General features: G+C 36.8%; 1 protein-coding gene across 1 annotated transcript in view; it reads right to left on the bottom strand.

Moving 5' to 3' along the window:
* Nucleotides 1-13,475, bottom strand: part of ERC2 (ELKS/RAB6-interacting/CAST family member 2) — a 6,021,505-nt gene that overhangs the window by 1,014,824 nt on the left and 4,993,206 nt on the right. The gene's annotated exons all lie outside the window — the stretch shown is intronic.

A 13,475-nucleotide genomic window follows, 5' to 3' on the forward strand; every position in this document is an offset into this window, starting at 1 on the left:
TGTTTATATCAGAGTGTAGATGTAGGCACCTAAAGCAGGTATTTGTGGTGCAGCCATTTTGCTGCCTTCTAGGCCAGTCAGAGGTTGCCACACAGATGTCCATAAGAGACAATGGATAATATGGGTAATATGTCCGGTTTGCTGCATACCAAAGTGGCCATTATTTTCCAAGGGCCTGATGAGAAAATTATATAGTAAGCAATGATTTGCTTTGTCCTGGATATTATGCACTTAGTAATTAGCTGGAACAAGTAAAAATATTTCCTAACGGCAGTCAGTGCATGGTGGTCAATGGGGATTTCACTGTTCACAAATGTGCTCAGATCTCTAATGACAGCATCTATTATGAGAAGGCTGTCTTTTATTTGGTAGGTGTGGAGGTACTCTTGTTTACCAATCAGTACAATACTACATTTTTTTTACATTTATCTTTAGTTCATGACTCTATTACTATTGGTTTGTGAGGGCTAGGGAGGCTGTGGCTTTCTTCCAGTGAGATGATGACATACCCAAAGTTGCAGTCATCAGTAAACTTAGTCACTCAGAGGCCATTCGTGTCAGCTTTGACATCAGTGAATTAGTTAATGGTCCCAGCACTGATTTTATTTTAACATGTGGTGATGAGCTTTATAGAGTAAAGTGAGCCACCATCTTCGAATAAGCAGATTCTCCCTGTAAGCCAATTAGATTTTCAAGACGTTATGAAGTAGCCTGTATTCAACTTGGTCAGTTTCTGTATTGCTAGAGTAAGTGTCAAAGTATGGAATATAAAACTCTTTGACACGTATAGGTAAGCAGTGAACACAGATCTGTGTTCATCCAGTACATTTCTTACCATTTCAAAGAAATCTAAAAGGCTAACTAAGCAAGTAGACAGGATCAGCTTTTCACAAAACAACATTTTTTAAGCTATCAATATTCTGAATTATGAATTCCATGACTGCTAATTCTTATATTTTACAAATGATATGATAACATTAGTTGTTCAGAAGTTCTCAGGGTCAGTGACAGAGCTGCCCTTGTGAAGTGATAGTGCATTAGCTTTTTTCCAGGCCTTCGGTACATTCCCAATAAAGAGGATAATACTGAACAAACGGATTTGTGAGGGCGATGCTGAGACAGTGTTTCATACAAACAAGGAAACAACTTGTTAATTAGACTGTGTTCTTAATTCTGGAGAGGAATTAAGGACTTGTTCAAAGGTAATTACAGGGGGCTTCTGGGGTTGGCATAATGATTAGTGTTTTTATCTCAGTGATAAAAGGGGTCTATATTATTTCTTTGACAGCTTAGGTTGTTGAATGCTCAATGTTCGACACCTAAGCATTGATGTTTCAAAATCGTGAACGGCCATATAAGCAAATTCTTTGCTCGGGAAAGAATTTGCTTGGCCGTTATTGTAAATTTGCCCTTTCTCCAATGTGGAGTGATCCTGGAGTTGGTATATTTAGTTGGGGGGGGGAGTAGGAGGCACAGCCACCCACGTCAGGGGTATGGGTGGCAAAGCCCCACTCACTATATTTAGATTGAAAAGTTAATTTTATTTCCGGATGGCCTAGCAAATTATTTCCTGAGGAAACAATTTGCTTATATGGCTGTTCGCGATTTTGAAACTTCGACGCTTAACTGTCGATCATTAAGCATTCAACAACCTAAGATGTTGAAGAAATAATATCGACCCTATAAAAGTTACATGGGTAGTATTGTCCATTAACTTAACTGATTAAGCAATGTAGCAGTGTACAGTGAAGCTGAGTGACTATGGGTTCAAAACCTACAAAATCATTTTGTTTGGTTGGGGTTGGTATAATTGTTGAGGTGGTTCCCTGACAGGCACAAGGTACCTGGTTTGATTTTCACCATTGAACTTCTTTAATGGCTTAACATATTAATGTATATTCTGAGTAACAACACAGGTGCTGCATGGTTTGAATCCTTGTTAAGAATAGTTTACTTTTACTTGCTGGGTAAACTTGGGAAGCTTGGTTAAGCTTGTAAGGGCCCTTGTGGTCATTAGCTTAGTATACACATATGAACATATCAATCTGTAGTGTGGGAGAGAAAAAACTATGTGCTCACTGCAGTACTAAATATTATTTTTAATAATCCTGAACTAGTTAAAGAATATTATGTGTTTGTCCATGGATGATTTATCAATTTTTTTTTTATATTGCCTCACAGGTTTTGGTCCATTACTTTAGTTCGTTATTTACCCTTTTGTGTTCACTTATAGTGTGTGTGGGGGGAAGTTTATACTTTAGGTTTGGAAAACAAGAGTACCTCCACACCTACCAAATAAGGTGCTGTTTTTACACTTAGCATTGCATTTATGATGGCTGAAGATGTATGCTTTAATGTGGGAATTCCTCTGGGAATAGAAGTCAATGGTATAAGTGGCCGATCTAGTTACAGGGTTCTCTTGGGATGAAAGGCACTTAAAATAGCTTACCTCATCCATAGTTGGAGGACGTTAGCCTGGGAGAAGTGCCTGAAGTCTCCAGGATCTTAGAGTGCCTCAGATTGAATTCTAATGAGAATATTATGGCAAGGTCGTTTGTCTTGTCCTGTGATGGGATGTGTGTGTGTGTGTATGTTTGTATCTATGTATGTATATATATATATGGATTCCCTTCAGAAGCTCAAAGTTTCAAAACTTTGAACTTCAAAAAGCCGAAACCATAACACTGAAGTTTTGAAACTTTGAACATTTTGAATGGTGATTGTCGTACAGTGCGGAATGGGATATTTACCATTTTCCTCACTATATTGTCATCTTGGAGTTGGTATATTTAATTATCAGGGAGTGTGGGGGTGTAGGGGGGTTGACCCCTGCAAAAATGTAAAAAAAAAACTTTTTTCTTTTTATTTTTTTCTTAGGTTTTCAAAGTTTCAAAACTTCGATGTTATGGTCTCGGACATTTGAAGTTCAAAGTTTTGAAACTTGAAATAGATCCATGCACGTGTGTGTGTGTGTGTGTGTGTGTGTGTGTGTGTGTGTGTGTGTGTGTGTGTGTGTGTGTGTGTCTACAGCTATATCTATATATATATCTATAGATATATAAATATAGATATATATAGATATATATTTAAGAACCAAATCAAGTAGAGTTGAGCCATTAAGTCTAAAGTAGGGGAAGGTGCTATCTATTCATGAGAGTTTGTCTTGACGATGTCATGAAACCATTATATATATTTGTTAACTGCACTATATGATAGCCAATTTATTGTTTGGTAATCAAAATCTCTCAGAATAACCGTGTTACATTCAATAGCTAGGAATTGCTTGGTAAGGTAGACATCCTAAGCTGTGGATTTCATGGAAGGTGTTTAATATCAGCAATGTTGGGATAGTTCAATTTGCCTATAATTAACAAGATGTACAAGAGTTCTGGGACATGAAATTGCTTAATTATTTTTAAAGTGATGGGGTATAAATAAATGTAGACATGCCCATCAGTAGTCAGCTATCATCATTGAAGCACCTAAATGAGTGGTAATCATTAATCCCAGGAAATGAGGTAGTGTTGTCCTTGGATGTGCTTTTGTAGCTATCCAATGTGGATGTATTCATGGGTGATGAAGGCCTCTAGGGTGGACATATTCTTGTTGTTTAAGGCATCTACCATTGATCATTGCCACATTCACATTGACTTGACTGGAATTTGGTGTGTAGACTTAGGAAACTGCCTCTCCCTAAAAAGGGCACTTAGATTAGAGAATATTTTGGCCAAAATATGAAAGCCTTGTGGGGAGAGGTACAGGCCACCTCTAGTAAAACTTGCAACACTAGGGTTGAAGGATTGGCATAAGGGTTAAGCTGTTTACTTCAGAGACACAAGGTATAAAGTTTGATTATCATCTTTGAACGGGAAACTGACTACACTGAAAATGGCTCACAAGGGCAGCTAGACTAGTAGTTATTTATGAACCCATTTATCATCTTCCTCTAAGATAACACACATTGGCTCCATTAGAATGATTCCAATTGTACTTTTCTGACAGCTGGTGCAGAGCTTAAGGCTAAAAACTGGAGTTCTGATGGTATAGGGTTTGATGTCCTCAGTCCTTTTTTGCCTACTGTGTGACTTTGAGCAAGTCACTTAACAGACATTGCTCCCAGTGTGCCCCTGAAAATGCACCTGGGTGTTCAGTGGGCCTACCTTTTTAAGAAATAGGTATTATTATTATTATTATTATTATTTATTGAAGTCAATTATTCTGTGCTTATATTGTTGCATCACATATGGTGATGGCACAACACTACTCAAGCGTATTTGATTTCCATCCTCAGAAGCATACAAAAAGAGTTAAGCCTTGCCTTTCTTTATCTTTCAAGCTAAAGTAGTGAAGATCATTCACTCTCACAAGTGCAACAACCAGGTAGCATGCGTGTTTAGGATAAAGAGATCTAAGAGATTTGGTGACATTGCAAATTATTTCTTCTAAGCAACAACAGACCATTACTCTACATTTGATGAGCTTAGCTAGACAGGTGTCCACGTATCTACCTACTGAGTACTACTACTCAGAAGGATGTTTGGGTATAATGCGGAAATATAGGATATAGTAATATTAGCTTAAATATTTACCTGATAATGAAACATATAGCAATGCTGTTTGCTTACTGCTTCAGTATCTTTTTAGTAAATATACCTAATTACTGTTATGTTAATTACGTATGGCTGAAATCATGTTTTCATTGTATCTACATGTTCCATATAACTGTTGATTTCCTGTAATATTTTGTCCTGTCTTTGTCTACATGGGTCCGGTCATAGCCGATAAAGGTCTGTTGACCAGTGTACCTACCCATTTAACAATTAAAATAAAATTAAATAAATATCATGACGGTTTGGGTGTACTGCAGAAATATATCATAGCAGAAAAAGTACAACCAGTTTGAACGTTTTTAGAACAATGTGACAGTACAAAGAAAAGATAAAGGGTAAACAGTCTCAGTGTTATCAGTTCAATATTCTGAAAAGATGATACAAGTACAGACATGAGTGCCACAAAGCCCAGCTAGAATTATATCACATAGATAACTTGCTACAACTGGGCACACGTATACAAAGAACCACACAATGCAATGTTGTACAATAAAAACTGGAAAATAACAAAGAATCCAGCATGAATACAAGCAGTGCTCATAATGCAATAGTTTCATGTATAATTCTACACAGAGTGTGATCTAAAATGGTGGGAGTTCTCTAACACTTTTATTGTATTATAAGCAGACTGGTAAGTCGTCTTTTGAAGTAGATTTGAGGGCATTTTAAAGGTACACTATAGTATAGTCCATATCATTTGGTGAAAGGAGATGAGACCACCTGATGATCGCTAACTCAGACTGAGACTAGATATCCCAACAATCTCAGAAACACAATATGACTTCAGGGTTTCGAAGGAAAGAAGACTGTTGCACACTAAAGTCCAGGTGAGATATTACTTGGTTCAGCATGGCTGCTGTAACATAAGGAAAAGTATGTGTGCATGTTGTTTGAGGTGTAGACACACATGGTATTGTAATATGAAGAACAAAATTGAAAATATAGCAGTTCTAAACACTAACACTGCCAGCTTACTGTCTAAATCTTTGTCACAAAATCCACTGTCTAATCAATTGTTTCAAAAGTTACATCCAGGAATGTTTTTGCCCCGCTATATATTAATGAATAAAAATTGTTTTCACTTAAATCCCATTGACTTAATAATACAGCACCTCGTAACATATCTGTCCGTCTTTATTTCTGGTTCTGCTTAAAATACAGACCATTGCTCTTCTGGAAAAACTAGCAGGTTTTTGTATCCTACCATGAGATTGGCTGCATAACACTTGAGTCTTTTGCCATTAAACAATCTCTGTGCATCTCCATTCTGGACTCTTTCTCTTTTCCTACAGCTTTCAGGAGATAATAACTTTCTGTGTGGTTCTATGACATCCAGATTCTTTGATGATGATACTATTTATAGGTCTCACATCAACTGTAAGTGATCACTCATTAAAGGGAACTTACTGTCCCTTCGCTTTTAGCAGAATAATTAATTTCCTTCTAAGATTGATCATTTGTAAATGCTGCTGATCATCAAACTGTCCATTCTGCAGCTTTGAACCCATGATATCATCATGTTACTGCAATTCAATGACCCCTTCTACCTTCATTTCTATTTCGTCTACTACTACTGCTACACTCTGCTCACTCAAACACTTTCCTTCCACCATCTTGGGTGTTTCCCATCAATTCTACTGTCACAAAGCACCTATTTAGCACTACCTTCAGGAAAAGTAGAAGAATTTCAGTTGTGCCCTAGCCACACTTCCCGTCATCAATATGAATACAGCTCTGAGTCTCTAAATATAGGATATACACCTAGTGGAACTAACCCAGGCAACAAGTAAAGTAAAATAAAGAAAAAAAACAGACCTTATAGTATTCTCTTTGATGCTCCTGTAAAGTCTAGGAGGTACCTGTTATAGTTAAGGCAAAAAGTGTCATCTAAGAAGCTTGGCCTCTGGCATAGTGGGATAAAATATAAGGCCTAAACAACCAAAGCATGGAAATCTTGGTGGTCATTGGTGTTCACCCAACCAGGGGTGGGGGGGTATAGGCACCATCAGTCCTTAGTAATGTTGACATACATCTGAAGAAGTCAAGGGGTATCACCCACAGCAACAGTCAAGTGGAAAACTGTGCTCTAATTCATATGAATTGCCTGTTTAGTAGATTACATTGCATACATGTCTTCTTTAGGCACACATAGGAGTTAGGTAGGAGGTTTGCTCAACCTACTGACTGGTCCATCCCTAAAACATCGCCCTCACCTCAGATAAAGATAGGGTAAGTGAGCTGGTCTCCTGAAACAAATGGTTCACAGCACAGTTGCCTTAGCACAGGATGAGCTCAGTCTTAACCTGATGAGAGTGATGTCACTAAGCTCATGTCAGTGAAAAAATGGGCTGTAGGTCTCTCCCTGCCCATGGATGGATCTGGAAAACTTTTCCATGTAGTGGCTGGTAAGTCCCCATGCAGACAGTTTACATCCTTCAAAATAAGGAAAGACTGGATCAGTTTCCTGTAGATGCAGAATCCAGTGGGTGAGTCAAGTGGTATAAGAACAAGGGGAAAATTGCTATCTAAATCAAGAAACTTTTTAGAAATAGTCTAGGTATTGGCTACATAAGTTCAGTATTGATGAGTATGTGTAAATTTTCAGTTGGATTGATGAGTTAGTGTTTTTATTTTTTAGTGTTTTGCATTTTTAAAAACATCAGTATAATCTGTTTTTTGACCCTGTGCGTATTACACATCTATTTTATCTACCGCTCTGTTTCATTCATTCTTCAAACTTATTTGACAACTTACTGTGCGTGTTATGTGGTTATCACATATATGAACATGGGTGCTTGAAAATATTGCCTGCTACACAGTACTGCTAAATATTTCCTTTCATTTTGTTGTTTTATTAGTGTATAATTTACTTATGCCACAATACGCCATGTTCCATGTGCTCCCTTAATATATGTTCTGTACTGTTCTATTGTGTCCTATCATTTAAATTGGACATATTGCAGAGGTGATACAGTGGTTCAATAGTCAGAATTGATGCTTCAGAGTTCTTGGTGTTCAATTCATTTCTCGTTGGTGTGTCTTCTGTGTGAAGCCTGCATGTCCTTCCTGTGTCTGTGTTTTTTTTCTGAAGCACTCACATTTCTTCCCGCATCCCAAACACAGTCCTGTAAATCTGTTTGTAGGTGTGATATTTTGTGTGTGTGTGTGTGTGTGTGTGTGTGTGTGTGTGTGTGTGTGTGTGTGTGTGTGTGTGTGTGTGTGTGTGTGTTTGTGTGTATGTGTGTCTTTTACCCTGCAATATACAAGCAAGCTATGCAGAACCTTGTCTATGATTTATGCCCACTGCTTTTTGGAATATATTGGTGCTCCCCGTGACCTCAAAGAAGATAAAGGCGGCATCTGAGAATGCATGAATACATACATATATGTATACGTATCATCTCTAGATATCATATAGTGATGATTTTAAGTGTGTTATGTAACAGTTTAAGCTCTGCAGTTTACAGTTTTCTAACATGTTGGCCTACTCAGCAGAATTGTCTGTATTACTAAAATCTTTACCTTGACTGGTAGAAGATACAATTAAATATCAGTTGGCCATACTTAGTTAATATCAGTAGATCCCTAAGAGAAATAATGTCTACACTGCAGTTTTTCTGACTGGAAGAGAAGGCCTACCCCTCTCAATATTTTGGTCTGAGTATCCATTACTAATGAACAGGTTTTTGGTCCCCAGTAGCATACTTTCCATTAACCTACCTACAGCACTCCATAATGTCCCATTGTAATAAAAACCTGTCTCAGTCCTTCTAAAGCAGGGCTGCCAGAGGAAGAGACAGCCTAGTAAAAGGGATGTAGCTATCCCCCAGTTTAAGCAACTGCATGGTGCATCATAGTGCTATCATCATTGGTGCATCATTTCCTCAATCCATTTCTCTTTCATCAGCACTCACAATGTCAGAGGAAAGCATACAACACTTGTGATGCAAGATTGTTTCAACACACTTTGCCTAGTCCCAATGCAATACATAGTAAGAAAGGCACACTTGTCTTGATGGCAGACTGCTGTGCTGTGCTCCAGCAGCTGCCTTGTATTAGCACGGCCTTATTCCAAGTCTCCCCTGCAGAAAGAGTGAGCTAATTGTAGCCACCCATTGCCATCCCCTCCCCACTACTACAGCTGCATCTTCTATCACCAAAATCCCCTAATTGAATCTGGGTTACCTATGGTACAGTTATGGACCCTTCCTTATTGCCACACAGCCAATGCTGGGACTGCATATTTCAAGCAATAAGGGATACATTGTGTTTGTTTGAGTTTTAGTTGCTGTTACATAAGATTTCAATCCAACATTCTGGTACCTTTTCATGTCGGTACAATAGCAATTTGAAAAGGTATAGAAACAAACTGAAAACTAATGCTAAACAGTATGTACTTCAACGTTCCTAGATGTAAATTAACTGACTCTTTGTACAGAAAATAGATACATTATCAAAGCTCAAGTCCTCTTCTCTTCTTTTTAGTGAGGGGATAACCTTCTGCCTTGCCAGCTATTATTTTTCTTTGTGATCTGTTGACCCACTGATTCATCACAGTGAGAGCTATTCCTAGTCCATTTATTCCCTGTGAGGCAATAGTTAATTGCAGATGCCATCATTTGGGTACCCATGTGGGTTTTTCTGTTAATGGTCATAATTATACCCATTGTTGGCCAATGTAAGAGACCACATCATCACAGAAGGTCATGTTGTGCCATCTCCCAGCGTATGTGTTTGTGGGTTACCACCTGGGCTGTATACCAAGCCCTATTCTCTTTTCAAGGTTACGTTCTATGTCTTGCAGCCCTCTCATTGTTTGGGCAGCAATCAGAAAATCTGAACCCCCATTTCATTCCCTCCTCCACAGGATAGATAAGCCAGAGTCAGTTTGTTCACTCTCATTCATGCCCGTCTGGTTTTTCTTGTGCCAAAAAGGCTAAATGAACTCTAGTCACCTGGTCCATATTCATAGATTCATCCTTCTGTGCTACAGAGCTGAATTTATTGCTTCCTTTGAATTCTGTTATCACTATGCCATTTTTAAAAAAAAAAGAAAAGCTTTTCTGACTCATCTGATCCCATCTTTGAAAATGTTAAATTAGGAATGAATCATGTTATTTCATACAAGTAAAAATGGCAATCTAAGACAATCATAATATTCTATTACTAAGTGCAGCAATGACACTAAAGATAAAGTAGAAACATATATCAAGACATCGTCAGAACTGTGAAATCATAGCTGGATGACTATTTCCATAGTGGGAAACATATGACAGAGTAGTACTATTTACTACAAAGCAAATAGCTAAACTGCTTATGCATAATGCAACACCAGCATACAAATTTATACAACATTGCTACAGTGTGTTATTGTCCTAACTGTGTTGCAGCATACATTGTACACATTAATTATGGTAATATCTGACAGCTCTCTTACTCAATTTTTTTAATTTATTTTGTTAAGTGAGCAAGTCTGCTGCTTCAATTATCATGTACAGCCATGACATAGGCTTAACGCCAACAAATTTTACAGAATACGAATAGAAAACAGAAACTGACAGGTATGAACTGTCCAAAAATAAAATCTAAATATTCATACTTTACTGAAAAGGACTCAATAAAATTAGTAAGAATATTCAGAATGCATTAAATAATATGAGCACTCAAAATAAAAGTTGTCGAACTATTCAGAATGCATTAAATGATGCAAGCTGTCACCTATATTCATGATGACACAACTCACTGAGAATGCTTTTACTATTAAAAAGTCATACTTCTATGAGAAGGTATTTATAAGTTGTGCAATGTATCCTGAAATACTTCACTGTATGCTAATGTGCTATAATTTAGAAGGCTAATGCAAGGAATGGTTATTCCTGGATAATAAAGATTCTATTACTATTCAGTAATATATGCAAAAAGATGGAGATGTATTATCAAACATAATTGGCAAATGCAGATCAATTAGTACAAGGGTCTCTTTATGCTTTTTGGGGTAACTAGGTAGTGCAATCTCAAACTGAGCATTTTTAACGAGGTGGCAATTTTACTTATATTTCTGTAATGCAGTAGCCAAAAGTGATGATTAATAAAATAAAAATAATTTTGTTTATAGGCTAATGTAAATGGAATCTAATATTTTGAGAAATTATAAAACTTTATCAATGATATAACTTCTTCTGGCTTTTTCCTGGTTAGGGGTCGCCACAGCAGATCACCTGTCCACTCATGATTGTCAGTGGAGTTTTACAGTGTTGAGATGCCAGCCCGGTGTCCAACCTTCCACAGAAGACACACATGCATGCACACACACACACCTAGGGCCAATTTAGAGTGTCCAATCCACCTACAGCATGTCTTTGGGATGTGGGAGGAAACTGGAGCACCCACAGGAAATCCACGTGACCACAGGGAGGACATGCAGACTCCACACAGAAGGCACCCCAGCCGAGGATCGAACCAGAGAACCTCTTGCTGTGAGGCGGCAACACTAACCACTGCACCACCGTGGCCGCCCTTTATCAATGATATAACTAATACATACAAAATCCAAGCCTTATTATATATATATATTTATTGCACATTTCTTTACTGATTCCCAGTGTATTACTGCTCTAAATGTGTTGATCTCTACATACTAAAAACTATTTCCACTTTTTGCTTCCAGACTTATAGGAATAGTGTCTCAGTATACTGGTTTAGAACATCATCTGTTACATTTTGGCCTGTAACAAGAACACTCCGAAAAAAATAAAACAATGAGCAGAAAAGCAGGGCAAAAATTCTCAAGACATATATACCATGGTACATAGACATGAACTCAGTTGTTGCACCAAAGAGGTCAGAAGTTATACCATGGTGTACAAATATAACTTAATTGTTGCACAACAGAGGTCATGACATATTCCATGGTGTACAGATATCATCTCGCTTGTTGCACCGAGAGGTCATAACTTATACCTTGGTGTACAGGCATTAACTTATATGGTGGACCAAAGAGGTCATGGCATATACCATGCTGAACAGGCATTAACTTATTTCGTGGACCAAAGAGGTCATGACATATACCATGCTGAACAGGCATTAACTTATTTCGTGGACCAAAGAGGTCATGACATATACCATGCTGAACAGGCATTAACTTATTTGTTTTATCCAAGATTCTATATCTCACTGCTTGTTTCATATCTTCATGAGCTTTTCAAGCATCTAGCAGTTGCAAAGTGCTGCGGCTGAGATCTGCACACTTGGTTTGCAGCGCGTGTAAGTGTACCGTGCTACTAAAATTAAGATTTTCTGATGTTTTCATAACCATAAGCTGCTGCAGTTTCTTTGCATTTTTTTTTTTTAATTCTACTGAAATTACCCTTTGCAGCACATATGGTACTGGTGAAAAGGCTCATAACCTAAATCCAGGAACAAAATGTTTACAGTAATAAAAGCAAATATGAATTACTCTTGAAACACTGTTAAAAACATTAACATATTGCAATATACCGTGATTACACAGTTCACTGAAATGGTTTTATGTTACTCAGCTAACAAACACTGCAATCAGCACTCACAGGCATATGAAAGCAGATGACAATCAGATGAGATTGGAATGTTTGTACAAGACACAGATTAATGTTTGATCTAAACCATACTGAATGTATCTTCCATTTTCACAGAACTTATCATTTCCTCCAAAAGCAGTAGCAACAACTGTCAAAACAAACTTATATTAAATAATGTGATGGGGTCACAGAACCCGGCCAAATGAACACAAAAAGCAGACACAAAATCAGATACTTCTGGGATGTGATATTGCTAGTCACCAGTTCAATTTATACTCTTTTATATCAACAGAACAGAAATACATCTGTCATACCTTAAATCACAATACAGTATGCATTTCATTTATTGTACCATATTCATATGCTTGCACTCATTTTTATATTTGATCTTAAACTGAATATATACCTGTTCCTTCACATTTTTCATCATTTATAATTATGATTTATAGACATAGTATTTTCTTACCATTTCTTTGCACTACATATATAATGTTTATTTATTGACAGTCTAATAACCTTATGCTTACTCCTTACGTTAACAGAGTCTCAGTTCTAGGTCAAAAAAACTAAGATTTTCCCAACAAAGAATAAACAGTTAAAGTGTAACAGCACAACTTTTTATCACTTAACTAACTGTATCATGTCTGATATAGTACTACTAATACTACTATTAATTTTATATATACATATATATATATATATATATATATATACATATATATATATATGTATAAAGTCAGAGCATGCTGTTCAACAAAATCTATATGAAAAATTATTAAACATGAGTTCTACAATTATGACAATTTTCTACTAAAATCACTTTTAATTAATATGGTCCATTAGTTCATGAGTGTATATCAGGCACCCTGCAAAGAAAAACTCTGACATTATGTCATTTGCTACAGTATAAAAAATCCAATATTTGTTAATGAATTAAATAGTACCAAGCAAGTACTGTTTTATGTAGTTTCCAAAGAAATTAAAGTAAAAAAAAAAAAATCACAACATACATCACATTTCCTGAAATACTTCAAGGGGTTTATGGTAAACTATTTCTGGAACACGCAATGTACACCAAGACAAAAAGTCATTTGAGATTGTTAAAGTCCACTGCTATTTTTTTTTTTTCTTACATGCCCTTTGACAATGCTGCTCTAATGATAACTACCTAACTCCTAATCTAACTTTCCATGGAGCAAATGTCATACAAGAAAGGAGACAATGTCATAATGAATTAATTAAAAATGAGAATGTCATAATATTTGCCAATGCTTTAGAAACTAGGCATATGGTGTCCTACCTCATTCTA

This window comes from Protopterus annectens, chromosome 7.part1 (assembly GCF_019279795.1).
Source record: "Protopterus annectens isolate FY-2018-M chromosome 7.part1, PAN1.0, whole genome shotgun sequence".
NCBI lineage: Eukaryota > Metazoa > Chordata > Ceratodontiformes > Protopteridae > Protopterus > Protopterus annectens.